This window comes from Melozone crissalis, unplaced genomic scaffold (genome assembly GCF_028551555.1).
Source record: "Melozone crissalis strain CALT ecotype California unplaced genomic scaffold, PUWL_Pcris_2 ptg000027l_1, whole genome shotgun sequence".
NCBI lineage: Eukaryota > Metazoa > Chordata > Aves > Passeriformes > Passerellidae > Melozone > Melozone crissalis.
The window spans coordinates 28,886,629-28,899,119 of record NW_026535805.1 but is presented as its reverse complement, the minus strand read 5'-3'; positions in this window follow the sequence as shown (position 1 = coordinate 28,899,119).

Here is a 12,491-nt window from a genome sequence, read left to right as displayed (position 1 = left end):
ATCTAGTACACACAGATGTATACTTTGAAAAGTGCAGCGCAGTTTGAATGGCAAGCATACCTACATAAAGTTCATTACACTGTTGTTTTTTAATTATACCAAATCTGCATATGCCTGAAACATTTGAAGTCCCTGAAAGCACAAGGGTGTTTTAGGAACTGTTTTGCTTAGAGAATAGAATAGAATAGAATAGAATAGAATAGAATAGAATAGAACTACTTGAATTGGAAGCCACCTACAATCATCCTGTAGTCTGATCCATCAGATCCATCAGCCTGACCAAGGCTGACCAAGTTTAACACATGTTAAAGGCCAAACACCTTTTTAAGGCACTGAAAGGGTTTGGGCATTGAACATTTCTCTAGGAAGCCTGTTCCAGTGTTTGACCACCCTCTCTATATCTACTAAACTCCTAAGAACATTTACTTCATCCTACATTTTATTTGGCAAGAAAGTAAGCAATTCTTTCATACTCTTCCTTGAATCTGAATTATAAGCTATTTTTTTCACCCTTATTCCTTCTGAAGCAGGAAATATTGCTACTTTACGAACTTTGAAGGCCTTCTGTTAAACAAATGAAAACCTTGCAGATCTCTGCTACTGCTAATACTCTTCCAGATGAGGTTGCTTGGATATTACTTCTCTTCCACCAAGTGAGGCTCCTTTTTACAGAACTCAGTGATGAAATGATTTAAGGCAATAGCTGCTCAGAAATCCAAATCCATCTCATCAAGAGCCTTTTAAAAGAAAATTTTGTTGAGGAATGTTTCTGCTTGAAGAATAATCTTGTACTTTCTCCAGGAAGTTTTGAACAGATTCAGGAAAAAAATAGAAACTTTGAAACATTAATATTTATACTTTAAATATTCTGTTACTGTATTTTTCATATTTTTAAGAAAGCCATGACATTAGTAATTATAACAGAACAAGAGATTATAAATATGATTATTATTAATTGATGGATATTTTGACTCTAAACATAATTTTGTTCAAGATTTTGAAACGGGTTAGTGGAAATTACAGAACAGCAAAAAATTCTGACATTTCAATGTAGAGTGCATCAATTTGAAACCAAACCACTGTTTCTGTCTGAAAGAGTTTTTCAACCACTGTCAGAGAGCTCCCCATGCCAAAGGCTCACCTCCCCATGTTGTGCATGCACACTTTCAAGTCTGCCAGCGTTTAATAATGAGGGACAGATTGTGAGATCTCAGTTGTGCAAGCAAAGCTGATTTTTTCCATTCCAAGACTGGAATTGAAGTGAATCAGGGCAAGAGCCACTGATTCACTGATTCATCATGGACAGGAGAAGAAGAGTGGGCAGGAGAATAGAACAGAAAGGGACAAGGACATGCACTAGCAGCCCAGGCTTGCTGCTTCTGGGACTTCCAGGGGGAAAGGGAAACGGAGCACAGCTGGGCTGCTTCCAGCTAGGATTCTGACAACTTCCCACATCCCGGCTCTTCCTTCAGCAAAGCAGTGGAAACATCCCTCTGGCACACACAGTCTGTTTTCTAACCAAAAGGCATGACTTTCTAAGCAACCAAATTTTTCTAACCTACACTTTGAGCTGGATACAGCTGTCGTATCATGACTTCTCAGTGAGGAGTATGGCAAGGCTGTCCCAAGTACTACAGGACATTCTGATGCAAAAAATAAAGGGTTCATTGACCCTTCTTCACTAATGATTTTCTGATTATGTCCCTCTTCCTTGAAAATCCTGCTGGAGTATTGGTTCAATATTACATGTTACAAACATCAGATACATCAATAGCTCTTGAAATTAGCATAGGATTTCTTTCAGGGTTCTCACACACCTTCTAACTATTCCTCATCCTATCTTCTTCACAATAGCTGGCACCACTGCATAAAAAATGTGCTACAAAGAAGTTTATTATTATTTGTTGCTTTGATGAAACACTGACTGTACCCATTAATATCCATATAAATTTCTAACCTGCATGGGTGAGGGTATCTACCACTAATTAACTTCACTTTCTTAAAAATCACTTTAAATACAAAAGACTTTGTGAGATTTTTTGATACTCAGTGGAGAGAAAGAAGCATGTTTATAGGGCAGATAATTTCTTCTGATGCCATATATGAGGCTATGATACCAATTACTCAAGGGCTATCTTTTTCCTTCTGCCAGTCACAAAAGGGAACCTAGGTGAATAACTTAAAGTTGATAATTAATACTTTAGAAGGTAAAATTGTGTCAGATGAATCCCAACAACCATGTTGTAACTTTATCTTGCAGTGAAAAACAAGGGTTTGGCAAGCAAAAAGCTCTATATTAGAATATAACTATGTATATGCTAATGCATATGTATTTAAATAATAATGAGTCTATCCAAACCCCATAAATGAACAACTATATTATTCAAATAATATTCTAATAATATAGTGATTCTTTGCATCAGCTACGTTCTTTCCTCTTTCACCTACCTTTCTATCTCTTCATAGTCTGGAAGATATCACTATCTAAACACTCAGTATGTGGTCCTAACTCTTTAACTTATTTAAGAAAAACTATTTGGAAACATCTCACTCTCTTAATTGCATATTGTTTGGCAATATTCTGTAGTGCAAAAAGGGTTTTTAAATTAGGTTGCTTCCTGTAACTCACTTCCTGAAACTCATCTTGCAAGCCTCAAGTCTCTATGTAGTTTTGCAGCAGTGAGATACCATTTCATTCTGAGGCTGTAAAGAAAATTGCTTCCTTCAGCACTGTTCAGGCAGGATCACCAAGCAGAGGGGAGAAGGGATCCTGCTGGGGGCTGCACTGGCATTGCCTGGGGTCAGGGAAGGGGAAATGAGCGGCTGCAGCTCATGTGCACACAGTGTTTGCTCCCAGTGCGCTTGTGCCTGGGAGCACAGCAGCCACAGCCTGCGCTCAGGACGGACACAGCTCTGGCAGCGTGTCCTTGCCATTCAAACCTGCCATTCAGCCTGCCCAGTGCTAGGCCTGTCCTTAGTCATGAAGGAAAATTATGCCAGTGAAAGCAATTCTTTTTGATATGGAAAAACGTCAGAAGGGGCTCGGATAAGATTAGAAAAACAATTTCCTTTGCTGACCAAACACAAATTTTAAGCCAGGTCACCAAAGGTGAAATGTCACTACACCAAGTTATGTAGTTTTGACTTCCCAGTTAATCCTTATTTCAAGGTAATGAAACTTAACTGTCAGCTGGAATACCGTGTCCAGCCCCAGTATCTACACCTTCAAAAGGATTTTGAAAAATTGGAAAGCATTCAGGAAACCTCTTCAGGAATGCTTTGAGAACTCTTTAATCCAGCAGACAAAGGCATAACAAGATCCAGTATCAGAAAGCTGTGTTTTGAAATATTCAGATTAAAATAAAGGTTATAAGAATTACATAAGCAGGGAAGGACTTACTACATTTTCCATCACTTCAAACTTTTGAATCTAGACTCCTTTTTCTTATTAAAAAGATCATCATTTGCTTAGCTAGAACTATAGATGTGAGTTGAGAATTTCAAGATTTTTAAGATTCCTCTTGGGCGTTGATAAGCAATAAGTCAATGTGAAGTAAGGTACTTAACTTTCAAGCATTATGTCTCTTGTCTTCTCTCTTTGAGCATGTGCTTAAAAGTTGGTACAATAGTAGCATACCCAAAGGAAAACTCAAGCCAAGCTTTAGACAAACTTTGATCTTTGATTATTTTAAACTATGGTCTTTGATTCTTATAGAAGAAAAAATACATTGTGGTGATTTTTGTTGCTTTTTTGGGTTTTTTTTGTTTGGATGGTTTGCTTGGTTGGTTTTTTAGGAGGCTTGGTTTTGGAGTTTCTGGGTGGTGTTTTTTTGTTAGTTTTTTTGTGTTTGCGTGTGTGTGGTAGAGATGTGAATTATGATGCAATCTTAGACATATGTTCAAAGTACGGGGGAAGAGATAATGCTGCACTTAACAATTTGCTCTAGGACTCTTTCCACACTTATTCAAAGTTCACTTGCAAATTATAGACTCATCAGACTTGATCAGTATTTAGAGGCACTCAGCTATATTTTACCAAAAGAATATACTTCAGACCATTCGTATTTTCTGTATTTGGCATTCTTATTGCAATGGTTACCTGGTATTGTTTATGCTACCTGAGTAACATAAATGATACCAGGAGTGGAAGAGTGGTCTAACGCATCAAGCATGAGTACTTGTACATGTGTCCCATCCACAGAAGCTTCCTTGAGTAAAATTTCATTACTTAATCAGAATATGAAAAATTGCATAAGCAAAACTTTAATTATTTGGGGTCCTTGAAATATTCTCTGAGTTCTTTGCACCAGCCCAATGAACTTTCAGAGGAAAGTGGACTGATACATCAGACAATTGTGATGTCCCATTCTCTTTAATACACCATTTTTCTATGTGCTATGCTGCACCTTTTACCTATTGCTTCTCCATGTCTTTGTATGTAACTTGGTAGTTGTCAAATCCTTCTGTGACGAGAGCTTTGGTAGACTTTTCCTTATGTCTGTTTTCTTCTCATCCTGATCACTCCAATTCCAGATTATTCCATTCCCACAGGCCCTAGATTTAGAAAATTATGCAAATTGGGAAAATTAGAAGGCAGATGGGCAAGTCCCCTTGCTATAGCTACACTATGGAGTTTTGCTCATCTGAAGTCCATTTTTCCACTGTAGATGTCCAGGACACCTGAATGACGCATATGATACTTTATGACATGAAGTAATTTTCTCACTATGTGTACCCAGAGCACTTCAGGAGCAGCAGAAGTTCTAACCTTTATCTCTGAATCTTTTTGAATTTCCTCATGGTTAGAGGGGATAGCACTAAACCTGCTCTCTTACATAACATTTAAGCAGACAGTGGTGGTATTGAAAGCAGATCTGTAGACATGCTTATATATTCAGAAGTTTGTTTGTTTACTTCTAATTATGTAAGTTGGCTTGCTAGGAGCAACATACGCCTTCCTTTTCAACTAAAGGATTCATGAGGTTGTTAAATGAAAGTACAGATCTAGGACTAAAACAAAAATAACTATGGTGTGCATTGCCTTCTGGTTTCCAGAATGATTCAAGTGGTCTAATCTTATTTCATTAGCCTGTGAATTTCTCCTTATTCCTACCCAGGCTTATCATCACATATAGAAAAGTGGATTATTCAGATCTTAAATAGCATGGCACGAAAAGAGAGATAAGTACACATGGCAGTACTGTCATTTTTAACTTGCTTAAGATCCTTAAGTTCTTTGCAGCTGGAAGCTTTATAAATACTTGGCTGTAATCAAATACATCATTTAGAGAAAGTACACTGCTTTTCCACATGCAGTGTCAACACTCATGACAACAGCTGCAGAGCCTGTAAAATAATCAACATACCTGCACTGTCTGGACTGCTCTGTGTTCCCTATGGATGAGCCCCTCCTGGTCCCTGCATAATTTACCATAAATTAAAATAGATAGTGTATTTCATCTCTGATTGATATCAAAATGGATAAGCATCTATGGAATAGCAATACCTCTCATTATCAAATCTTATCATCAAATTGAGTAACTACTAAGTGATTGGTATAGATACCTGAAGCACCCTACCTTTGATGTCTATTATTCTGGTAATGATCCTAGTCAGTCACTAAGAAAATATAAAGAACCACAGAATATCCTGAGTTGGAAGGGACCCAAAAGCACCATTGAATCCAACTCCTGGCCATGAACAGGACGCCCTGGAGTCACACCCTGTGCCTGAGATCAGTGTCCAAACACTTCTCAAACTCTCTCAGGCTGGTGCTGTGATCACTTCCCTGGGAAGCCTGTTCCAGTGTCCATAGCTCTGGATAAAGAACCTTTTTCTAATATCTAATCCAAACCTCCCCTGACACAACTTCACACCCTTCCCTTGTGTTCTGTCCCTGGGTACCAGAGAGAAGAGATTGGTGCTTGCCCCTCAGCTTCCCCTTGCAAAGGAAGCTCTGCACTGCCATAGACCACAAAAGACCACAAACTCCTTCAATAGTTTTCTTGAATATTAGTAAAGGGTAGTTGATTTTTGAGAATGGACATTCATCTGCATTATTTTAGATTCTAGCTCAGCGTCCCAGAGGTGGCAGGCAAGCTGGGTTAGCAGCAAGCATCCTCATGGAAGTGAGGATGGCTGGAGCGAGAAGATGGCACACCTTGCTCCTAGAATTTGTGATAGAACTCTTCAGATGACAGATTTGCTCTTGAGATGTATTTTTCTATTTTGGTAGTTCTGCTCTTTTATCAGTTTGAACCTGACATTGTATTTTTGTGGTAAAGGACATTGCTCGAATCCAAGAAATTCCTTGTCTCTTCAAGAAGAGGAAAAGACAAACCTTTATTTAATTTTTCCTTAAATTCACTCTCTTTAAATATTATCTCTTTAAATGCATAATTTTTATTGCATAACACACAGTACTTGGGATCATGTTTTATTTAAAAGAAGACTTCACAGTGTATCCACTCACAGCTGACAAAGATCTCTTAATAACTAACAAAAAATAAAGAAGGAACTGAAGGAATTAAGAAACAATGTGCAAACAAAAATAACTATATATAGCTAACAATGCGCTATTAGTTACCGCACATATATCTCTCAAAGTTTAGATGGATAATTTAGTCAGAAATAGACAGACATTATGGTGTGACATTAGGAGCAAAGAGAAGGAAAGAATTCCATCAGTTACATAAAGTTGATAAATTAAGTATTAACTGTGCATACATTTTATAAAACTGGCCAGGTAAATTAACACAACTTGGCAAAAATAATTCAATTCATGGTCAAATTGTGCAATTAAAATAAGCTAGTGCTGTTCAAACCGATACATTTCACTTAAAAATACATATAAATATTCCTAGATTTCCAGCAAATAAAAGATTGCACTTATTCTGGCCCAATCTCAATCCATTCTGTGTCATCCAACACAAGTGAATGGTTTTGTAGTGATACAAATTTTTTGTTCTTATTCAGTTTTAATGGTCTCTGATCACATCTATTTATTTCCTATTATGAAAAAGTCTCTTAAGAAAATTACTTAGAATCATAAAATGTTAAGGGTTGGTAGGGACCCTAAATACCATCTAGTCCCAACCTCCCCTGCCATGGGAAGGGACAGCTTTCACTAGAACAGGTTGCCCAAGGTCTTGTCCTACCTGGTCTTAAGCACTTGCCAGGGCTGGGGCATCCAGAACCTTCCTGGGCAACCTGTTCTAATATCTTGCCACCTTCACTATAAAGAATTTCTTCACCATAACTAACCTTTTTTTCTCTAATTTTGTTTGCAAATGTTACTCCTTGTTCCATCACTACAGTTCCTGGTGAAGAGTCCCTGGACAGTTTCCCTGCAGGCCCCCTGCAGGCACTGGAAGGTTGCTGTGAAGTCTCACACAACCTTCTCTTCTCCAGGATGAACAGCCCCAACTCTCTAGTCCACCTTTTCAGGGAAGTTGTTCCAGTCCACTTAAAAACTTCATGGCCCTCCTTTGGACTTGCTCCAGCTGTTCCATGTCCTTATGCTAGGGACACCAGAACTGAATACAATACTCCAGGTGGGCTGTCACAAGAGCAAAGTAGAAGGGGAAAATCCCCTCCATCAGCCTGCTGACCAGACTCCTTATGATGCAACCCAGGATTCCACTGGAGAATTTTTCTGGGTTGCCAGCACACACTGCTGGCTTATGTTGAGTTTGTCATCAACCATCACCCCCAAGTCCTTCTCCTCAGGGCTGTTCTCAATTACTTTTCTGCCCAGCCTGGTGGTGTTCCTGGGATTGCTAGGACCCAGGTGTAGGACCTTGCACTTTGCTTTGTTGATCTCAATGAGTTTTGCATCAGCCCACCTCTCACATGTGACAAGGTCTCTCTGGATGGCATCCCTTCACTCCAGCATGTCCACTGCCACTCAGTGACACCACTCAGCTTGGAGCAGCAGTAAAATTGCTGAGGGTGCACTCAATCCCTCTGCCCATGTTGCCAGCAAAGATGCTGAACAAAAAGGGACCGGGCATTATGTTTTCAAGGGCCTGCAGAGACAGCCATATGTGGCAAACATTACATTATAAGATGTTCTGTGCTCTATCACCTCATCAACTAATTCAGAAGCAGCTTAGTATTATTCCTTCAGAACAATTAGCTGACATGTTCATAATACATTTGAAATATTGAAGAGGATACTGCCTTTTGTTTGAACTGATGGTTTCAGTTAAATGCTTGTGTATTTCCCAAAACATCCAGTGCCAATCACTATCAGTGAGATATATTTAGGTTTAATTAAAATATCAAATTCAATAGTGCCATGTGATATTAATATAACAAGGGATATTAACTTCTGCCTTGTGTGATGCACATATTAAATTGTTATCACATGTACTCCATCCTCAACAAATCCCTGGCAGGATTCTTGTCACTTAAAATCTGCCCCACTGTCAGAAAGAACCACCCATAATTTTATTTGTTTGATTGGAGCATCTTCTTCTGCTTGGGATGGGAGTAGGCTCTGTTTGCTTTGGGCAGCTCAAACATCTTCCACAACCTTCTTGCTCTGTTGTAGTGAGGAGAAAAGTGCTTGTTAAGTTTAAAGGAGACAGTCATGGACAGCAATGGCTGCTCCAAGAGCAGTACCAGAGGAAAGACTGAAGTACACAGAGAGCAAAAAAAGATGGAGCACTCCTTGCAAAGTGTAACAGTAACAGCAGGCTGAGAATTGTCCTTTGCTATCCTTCATAGCTGCTGGACATGAGATCCACAAGCAAGGACAGTATGTTGCTTTTTGTGAATTTCTTCTCCTTTGCAACATGATGCAACTACTTAGGCTCCTCTAACCTCAGGGAAGTTCTGAATGATTTTTCCTCTGAAACACTAGAGGTTTGAAACACTTCAAAAAGGAAGAAGCTAAAGATTCAAAAAGGAAGAAGCTTGGGCATGTTATATGAGGATACAATAATTACAGCTGGATTATAGAACCAGATTTTGAGAGGAAAACCACCAGAAGATGTACACCTAAAGTGAAGCAAGGATACACTAGCTGATGAAGCTGAAGACAAACTCTTCCCAAATTCTGAAACTTGAATTTTACTTTTTCTCCCTTTCAAGTTGCATGAACTTGTGCTGTTTGGGAGTAGAGGGAGACATCACACAAAAAGTACCACTTGTAAGAATCTCACTCAACATGTTTTCATGAAAGAAATTAACCAGAGACCCTGTTAATTACTCACAGTTCTTGGAAGAAGCTGCATTGGCTGCCTTCCTGGTTCCACACATATTGCCTTTATTAGGCGTTATACAGCAAGTGAATCATACATGACAGGGCTGGTCTGGCTCTAATATTTTGAGGTTATCTGGTCCTATTTAGTGATGTTCCCTAGAGATCCAGATGTCCCCACAGCCCATCATGGCAGAGAAGAAGGAAGAGAACTCATCTCAAATGGGCTTCTGTTCTCTGCTACTCATCTCTCTTCTTTGTCTAGATAATATTGCAATCTAACCAGAGAAAATAGAATGGAGTGGAGATTAACTTGTGACTTCTTTCATTCATATCATCCCAGATTTTGGGAGGATAGTCTGCTCTGAAACTAGTAGAGCATCATCAAAACAGGGAGAAAGAGTGTGTAAGGTTAATTTAGAGAAGGAGAACACCAGACTTCAGAGAGATTAACACTTTTTTTTTCTTTTAATTGTCACTGGAAGTTGTTACAAGGAAAAGTCTAGACTGGTCATAGAGCGAATGAAACAGAAAATGTAGAACTTGTGATGGTTTGGCACATGAGATCACTGCTTTCATTCTAGATTAGCAGTTTTTGAAGGATTCTGTGTAGCTCAGGTTCCTCAAGTTATTTTGGAGAATTGAAAGGTTTTGTAGTGTTTGTGACTTTATGAACCACAGCTTTAAAGATAGTGTTCAGAGGCACTTCATCAGCCAAAGCTGGAATCATCCCCAGGGAAGAAAAAAAATTTCAATCATGGAGAAATTTTCTTCAGGCCCTGTGTAGACTAATCCTATTTAATCTGGTAAAGTGAATTTGTGAGCCTTCTGGAGACTTTTCAAAGGTAGATGTGTGAGGAGCTATTATTTCCTCCCAAAGAGCAAACAAAGCAGAAACAACTTTCAACTACCTGAAAGCCTGAGTGCCTGGAGCACATAGATGGGCTCAGGGCATCTAGGGAGCTCAAATGAAATTTTGATGGGAATGAAGTGAAAGAAGCTAAAGAAATGTAATAACAGTTTTTTTTCCTTCTAAGGTGTATAAGGTGTGCAAAGAGTAATTTATATTTGAAGTCAGAACAAGGCAATACTAAGAATATTTCATTCATGATGACTGTGAAATACAGAGATGGCATTTTTGTCAGGAATGCATTTATCCATGTTAATGAAGTTCTTTATTGGGGGTTGTACAAAGTATTTACTCACGTTCTGGGATGGGATGTTGCCCTGTCTAGGTAGACACATATTTTAGAGTTGTTTTCCACATAGCAAAGATAAAGTACTGAAAAAAACAGGATCAAAATCACCACTGCTTAGAGTGATTTCCTGGCTTACATCCACAATGCTAGAAAGAAACTAAAAAACAGGTGCACTATGTCCAAAGGCATTTAGGTGCCTAATTGTCTGCGAAAACAGTACGAGCCGTTGAAGATCTTGACAAGTGTGATTTATCTTGCAGGGACGCCACATTCTCCTGCATTCTTGCATCTTCTCCTAAGCCACGACCCGACATTGCCCACACGACCTATCCCACTGGCGGCTGAGTTATCGTGCAGATAAGCTGTGTGCCAAATGTTCTGCGTCAACACTGGGATATCATGTTTTGTAATTCCCATTCAGAAAGGTGGCTTTGAACGGAAGTTATTAAGGAGCCACAAGTGGAATACTTGTGCTAAGTGAGTGTAGTTGGGGCGGGTCCAGCCACTGAAACGGAAGAAACTCAAAACCAGGAGTCAGTCACCAAGGACAGACCAGACCAAGGCTCCAAATGGAAATGCACCCAGGAAAAATGAGAAATCATGGGTACCTCAAACCAAAGAGCAAATCAGGAGCAAGGTGAAGAAATCAAAGAGCTTGCACTGAAAGTTGCAGATAAACATGAACTAGGACTAGAACAAGGCAATGCAGGTTAGTTGAGAGGCAGGAACCATGAAGAAACAAAAGGGGTATTTGTAAGGCAGTGTGATCAGTTTGTGGGGCTGTACCTGAGTCAGAAAGGTATGGCATCCCTTGGACAGTCAGGAGTCTCAGGACAGCAGTCTCCTAGGAGGGTATTGAGCCAGATCCTGTCTGCAGAGCTTGACCGCTTACTCAGGGCCTAAGAGAGGAGGAGGATATGTGTGTAACCTGACACAAATCACCTGTTTGTTTATTCAGTGCAGATACGTCAATATACAAACAGGAATAATTCATATGATCACCAGCTGGGACCACCAGATTTCCCAGGTTTCTTCTTTTCTGATTTATGTAACTGTGGATTGTGTTTTCTGGGGCAGAAATGAGGTTGGGGTATGTGTCTGACAGTACCATCTCTCAAGCCTCCTTTGGCTCTGGGGCTGCGCTACAGCTCTTGGTGCTCTGCAGGCACTCCTGCCAGATGTGCTCACAGAGCAAGACAAGCTCTGTGTTCAGGGCTGCAAAGCAGAACAGCTTCTGTCGTGGCGATGACAAAGATACGGACCTTGCTGTGAAGGAGATGGGCACCAGTTGTTTGTGTTTTGTCTCAGTGTGAGACAAAAGACACGGATTACAGTCATTCCTGAAGGGTGGCCACATCAGAAGTAGAATATAGTCATTAAATCTGTACATTAAAAGTAGGTACAGGCTCCAACATCTTGCTGAATTAATGGCTCTATAATTGCCAGGGGACATTCAAAGGTTAGTCTGTTAGTTTAAGTACAGCATACAATAGAAGTCAGGTACTCACAGTGGAGGAAAGAAGCAGCAATATCAATACAAATGTGCTTTACAGTGATATTGCTGGAGAAATGCTATCTGCAGAATATAATGATTTCAGTTTTTAAAATATAAAAAAACCCTGGATAAGTAACTATTTTTAATGGCATAAAATGCTAGTTTTAGACCACACCAAAGAATAAATATGCTGTGTATTTTCCCTGTCAGATCAAGACCCTTTGCAATTCTCATTAACCAAACTGTAAAAAAAAGAAAAAAGTTGTTTTAGAATCCAAAATGTCTCAGTTTGCTTACTACTATATATGTGAAAGAAATATGTGTGAAAAACAATAATTGATCCAACAGAAAATGAAACATTTTCGGTTTAAAAATAAACCCCATAATGAGAAAATAAAAATTATTTATGAAGTCAAACGACTTTTAAATCTTTAAATTCCCCACATACCTTCTAGGATTATAGTAACCTGTGGAAGGTCATTATAGTTATAAGGGAAAAGATTAAATAAGCACTTAAGCAGACATAAATAAAACAGACAGGTTAAAAGCTATTAAATTGAACAAGACTAGAGGGAAACTTATCAGCTCTGTA